Here is a 6,257-nt window from a genome sequence, read left to right on the forward strand (position 1 = left end):
TATTAGCTAAGGATGCACCTTTTGAGTACATAGATGAGTGCTTAAATGCTTTCCACACTCTCAGGAAAGCATTCATCTCAGCGCCAATCATCCAACCACGTGATTGGTCGCTACCTTTTGAGATCATGTGCGATGCTAGTGGCTATGTTGTTGGTGCGGTCCTTGGCCAAACCAAAGATAAGAAGCATCATGCAATCGCATATGCTAGCAAAACATAGACAGGAGCTCAACTTAACTATGCTACCATAGAAAAAGAGCTCTTAGTAGTTGTTTTTGCTATCGACAAGTTTAGGTCTTACTTAGTGGGTGCAAAAGTTATTGTTTATACTGATCATGCTGCACTTAAATGCTTGCTCACTAAGAAAGATGCTAAACCTAGATTAATAAGATGGGTTCTCTTACTCCAAGAATTTGACATTGAAATAAAAGATAAAAAGGGAGTAGAAAATACTATCGTCGATCATCTATCGCGTATGCAAGTCACTAACATGTAGGAACTTCCAATAAATGACCTCCTATGCGATGACGTGCTACTGAAGGTGACAGATCTAAACCTGTGGTACATGAACATCGTAAACTTCATGGTTTTAGTATACGTACCACCGGGCAAAAACAAAAGAAAGCTGCTAGCCAAAAGCAGATGTCACCTTTGGGATGACCCATACTTGTATAGGGTATGCTCAGATGGCCTATTGAGGAGATGAGTACCCATAGCAGAAGGCTTACAAATCATCGAGAAATGCCATGTAGCACCATACGGAGGCCATTACATAGTATTTCGCACACAAGCCAAAATCTAGCAATGCAGATTCTTCTGACCGACAATGTATGAAGACACCATAGAATTCATCCGAAGGTGCTAGAAATGCTAGCTGCAAGGTGGCATGATGGCTCACAATGCAATGCCCCTCCACTACAACCTACAAGTGGAGGTCTTCGATGTCTGGGGCATTGACTTCATGGGACCGTTTCAAAAGTCCCATGACAGCAAGTACATCCTTATCATCATGGACTACATCTCAAAATGGGTGGAAGCATTACCATGAAAAGCTGCTAACGCCAGGCACGCAAGGAAGACATTCCATGAAGTGAACTTTCCTCGCTTTGGAACACCAAGAATGGTGATAAGCGATGGGGGATCCCACTTCATTGAGAAAACCTTCAGAGCCTTCCTAAAAGAGCTTGGGGCCAAGCACAACATTGCCACCCCGTACCATCCTCAAACTAGCGGTCAGGTAGAAACTTCAAATAAACAGATAAAAAATATCCTATAGAAAATGATCAATGCAATGGGAAAAGGATGGAAAGACAAGCTACCTGATGCACTCTAGGCATATAGGACAGCTTATAAAACTCCCATTGGCATGTCGTCGTTCCAGCTAGTGTATGGAAAAAGTTGCCATTTGCTAGTTGAGCTTGAACACCGAGCTCACTGGGTCATCAAAAGCTAGAACATGGATGTGAAGCTAGCCAGCAAGAACAGATAGAAACAAATTGCCAAGCTAGAAGAGTGGTGAGAGAAGACGTACCATAGTGCCAAGCTCTATAAGAAAGAACTAAGAGATGGCACGATCAACACATCCAATAGAAAGAGTTCAAGGAGGGAGACAAGGTTCTACTATTTGACTCCCAAGTCAAACTCTTTGGTGAAGGAAAACTAAGAAGCAAATGGCAAGGAACGTACACTATCATCAACACTTCACCACATGGCGTGATCACTATCCAAGACAATGACGGTAACATTTTCAAAGTTAACGGTCAATGTTTAAAAGTTTTCCTAAAGCCTTCTTATAACACTAACTTAAAAATAGATAGGAAAGATTTAATTTCTTTTGATAAATTCATTCAAAACTTATGAAATTTTAAAAATAATAATGCTAACAATTATTTCATTTACTTTAAAAGTAAAAACTTTGCTTTTCTTTCTAAGCAAGCTATCATGACTAAATGACCTTTATGCCCTCACTAGACAAACCATGATTCTTGCCTATTCTTGCTTGATTTTTTGTTGATCACATGAATATCCACTCTTAATTACAAAATCCTATGAATCATGCAACTTGAATATTCCCTTGATTCAACTTGATCATGAGCATCTTGCTCTATCACTCACTGATCCTAGTAAATCAAATCTGAGCACCAGGATCCCTTGAATCCTCATGCATGCATGTGCATCTAGACGCAAACTCAGGCCAAAGGGAGGAGCTGGGGGTGCGGCTGAACCACCCTCTGCTCTGTTGGCCCCCAATCTTCATGCACATCTCGCTGATCTTCTATGTATCATGGCTATGGTGGTGCTCTAATTGTTTCCTTCATGGTAGATGCCCGAGCTGCTATATAAACCACCCCAAACCTCTCCCTCTCTTCACACCAAGCAATAGCTTCTTGTCCTCCCTAAAAGCACTCTAAGCTCAGCATGGACAGCCATGTCCTTGCCTTGTACATGGCCTCCAGTTCCACCTACGACCTTGAAGGAGTGCTGGCTTCTATAGACTTAGTACCCAAGAGAACTTTTGTGAGGGAAGAAGTGTTGGTATTTCTTAACGCATACAGAAATAATCTACAAGCACATGGAATTATCGTTGTAGCATTTTACCCGAAAGTATTTAGGGTATCGTATTTCCATGAGGAATAGAGGTGTAAGAATCTCTTAACTAGTTCACCTAAGATAACAAGAAGAAGGATAGCTTGGGTATTGTGGTTTTCTAAGGATAGATATCCTAAGTTAATATAGCTTTGCCACTACAGACTTGCTTCAGGCACTAGATAACACTTGGTCTGCCAAGCGTTGCCGGCCTACGGCTCTACGCCATACCCAGACATGGGGGTTTATGAGAGACAGATAGGGTTGTCACCACCTGCCACCTAATCCTCAACCGTAGAGTATGAGGCAAATGAAGGTAGCCTCTAGTCTAGACACTATGTCTATGCTATCGACTACTACTCTAGCGACGATCAGGGTTATCCATCTTCATCTAGGCCCTCTACTAGAGTATTCGTAACAAGGACGAACGACGAACCCACAAGTAAATAATGAACAAGACTAACTTAAAGTATAACTCACCACCATAGAAGAACATGAACTTTATACTCCAAGTAGCACAAGGTCTATCGAGGTACAAGTGAAGAGGAAACCAACATGTTTGGTACTCCTCTTACTTCTACTCACTCACTCTTTACACTAAATTTAGCTAAACCTAAAAATAGGAGTGTAGCTCTTCTCTTCTTGTCACATGGTGTTGTTTCTTGTGTTGTGTGTTCATGTGAGACTCTCTCTCGCTCCCTAATTAATAAAAAAATTACACTAAACAAACTTTAAAATGAACTAAAAAGAAAATGCTCCATCTCCATGTCTTCCTATGATTAAAAAGTCTGCATACTTTTTATTCCTTGCTAATATTCCTAAAAACACGTGAACACTTATCAATAGGGAACCCATTTTATTGAAGTAATTGACGAATGAGATATAGTAGGATGACATGACACTTGCTCATTCTTGCAAAGTACATGGGATTTATTTTACAAAATAAAAACTCAAAATAGCATGTTCCTTGAATGACTTTCAAATACCAACCAAGGCCATATATGATCATTCATGACAAAACCTTCCACATTTGCCTCTTACTTTGTGTTGAGTTTGGTCAAGTTTTGTGACACCTGTTGAGAGATCTTTCATGCTCCCAAGATCAAAACTCAAGTACACACCACAAATAATTAGCTATTCCTACACTGAGAATAAGCTAAAACATGTTTTCATCACCAGCAAATAAATGCTCCATGCTTTAGAATATGATCTCACTAGCATAATTCTTGGAAAGAGACAAAAAGGCTATGCAAAAAGTTCTAAAAAAGAAAGAATGGGACATATTAAGGTCCCAAAGTATAGAAAAATTGGGACACATGAAGGTCCCAAAAGCATTCAAAAAAATGTTGAGCACATGAAGGCTCATAGGGAAAATAAGCTAGCCATGTCTCAAAATAAAAAGCTAGAGATGATATCAAATAGAGGACTATAATTCCACCAAAAATTCCACACACTTGCACAGTTTTGATCTAAGAGTATGATGCTTCTCTCCGATGAGGTCCAAAATTTGACTTTACAACATATGCAAGGTAAGTGTGCCTCAACTTTTTTCATTCCTAGCCAAAACTCCACATAAGCTTTAGGTGTAGGATGATCAAAGAGAAAGCAAAATTTCAAAATATGCCTTGGAAGGGAACCAATACAAAGTTGAGTGACTTCAGAGAATCATTCAGGGAACAAAAGCTATCTTTATGTTTTAAAAAATCATACAAAAACCCAAGTTTCTGAGCAGGAATAGAGTGAGAAGATTTGAATTGAAGCCATTCCATTTTTCAATTACCCAAGATATTTTGGTAGACACTTGGAAGTTCATGGGTTCAGGTGAAGCTTGGAATAACCTGTATGTAGGTTTTCAAATCAAGGAGATTAAACCGTTTAGTCCTAGAACTTTACTCAAGGATGAGCAAAGGACTAAGTGTGGGGGAGCGTGTTGGCGATGCTTAACTCAAATTTCTACCGCCAATATTTAGACAAAATAAAACAAATGTCAAGACCAAAACTTAGAATTAGGGCTTTTAACAAATATCCTCCACATGTTTTCGTACATACATGTTTCGCAGGACATAAGTATGGAATACATGACAAAATGTGCAATCAGGAAAGGCGCAAAGCGCATTTGGGCCAAAAGAACACAAGGCAGCCCATCTCGCTCGAAAACCAAACCAAGCACCAGCGTGACAGTGGCCTAACCCACTCAGGATCCCACCTAGGCAAAGGCGGTGTGGGGAGGCGACACCTAGGGTGTGGCTACACCCCCTTGCCTCCTCTTAGGCCCACCTTCTTCTAGCGGTGCATTCAATACATGGGGAGGTCGGTTCCATGGGTGCTTCCCAAAAATACCACACCAAACCAACCTCCTCAAGGCTATATAAGAAGACCCCCTCCTCACATTCAAGAATCATGATACACATTGAAGAAGAAGAAGGAGGGCTACACTCATTTCATTACCAAGTCTTTGAAGGAAGTTTGATTTGAATTATAATTGAAATTCGAATTTCCTTGCGGGCGGGATTGGTTATTCCACGAGTTGTTACCTGATGGTTGGCGAAACCCATTGTTGATGAAGGTAGCTTCTACATGGGTTTTGGGGCAATCATTCCCTGAATGACCAATGTTGTCATAGACCTCACACATCATGTGTGAGTCCATGGCTTGGATGGTGCCCATCACGACGTCTTTATCTTGGGCCCGTTCCTCCAGTAATTTCATCAATAAATCTATTTTTGTGGAAAGCATATCTGTCTCCTTCATGGTATGCATTCCTTTACTCCCCCTAGCTTTGATTCGGCACCATTTTATTGATGAGAGCCATGGCTCCATCAATAGTGAGGGAAAGGAAAGCGCCTCCACCAGTAGCGTCGAGGTGGCCCCTAGACATGGGTATTAATCCATCATAAAAATTTTGGATCACTAACTAGTTTTCAATCCTGTGGTGTGGGCATGCTTGGATGTAGTCCTGCAGCCTCTCCCATGCCTCGGGAATGGTTTCCATGGAGCTTTACTAGAAGTTTGAAATTTGTCCCCTTAGGGCATTGGTTTTGCCCATGGGGAAGAACTTGGCGAGGAACATTGTGGAACATTTGTCCCACTGAAAGGTCCTAATATGGCTAGAGGGGGGTGAATATCCTATTTAAAAATCTACAAATCAACTAGAGCAAGTTGATTAGTATAACAAATAGAGAAATGCAAACTTGCTCTAGCTCTACAAGGGTTGCAAGCCACTTATCCAAGAATTCTAGTTGTTATGATCTCTAGACACATAATTTGCTATGTCATTACTCACTAAGAGCTCTCACACTTGCTACACTAAAGAGCTCCACTAGATGAACTTAAAACAACAAAGCAAGCTTTCAATTCTAATTACACTAAAGAGCTTGCTACAACTAGTATGCAAGAATATAAATGAGTGAGTAGGGTGATTATACCTGACGTGTAGAGGAGTGAACCAATGACAAGATGAAATACTAAATCAATCACCAGGAGAATACCAAAGGGCAAGAGACAACCAATTTTTCTCCCAAGGTTCACGTGCTTGACAGCACGCTAGTCCCTATTGTGTCGACCAACACTTGGTGGTTCGGCGGCTAAGAGGTGTTGTACGAACCTCGTCCACACAATTGGACACCACAAGAACCTACCCACAAGTGAGGTAACTCAATGACACGAACAATCC

The 6,257-nt window shown here is 40.9% G+C and overlaps 1 non-coding gene across 1 annotated transcript; it reads left to right on the forward strand.

The window, feature by feature from the left end:
- Positions 1–5,508: 5,508 nt before the first annotated feature.
- LOC136511959 (small nucleolar RNA R71) lies at positions 5,509–5,615 on the forward strand. Its single transcript, XR_010772936.1, has one exon. It is a non-coding gene; the product is annotated as a small nucleolar RNA R71 (small nucleolar RNA).
- Positions 5,616–6,257: the final 642 nt, after the last annotated feature.

This window comes from Miscanthus floridulus, chromosome 1 (assembly GCF_019320115.1).
Source record: "Miscanthus floridulus cultivar M001 chromosome 1, ASM1932011v1, whole genome shotgun sequence".
Lineage (NCBI taxonomy): Eukaryota > Viridiplantae > Streptophyta > Magnoliopsida > Poales > Poaceae > Miscanthus > Miscanthus floridulus.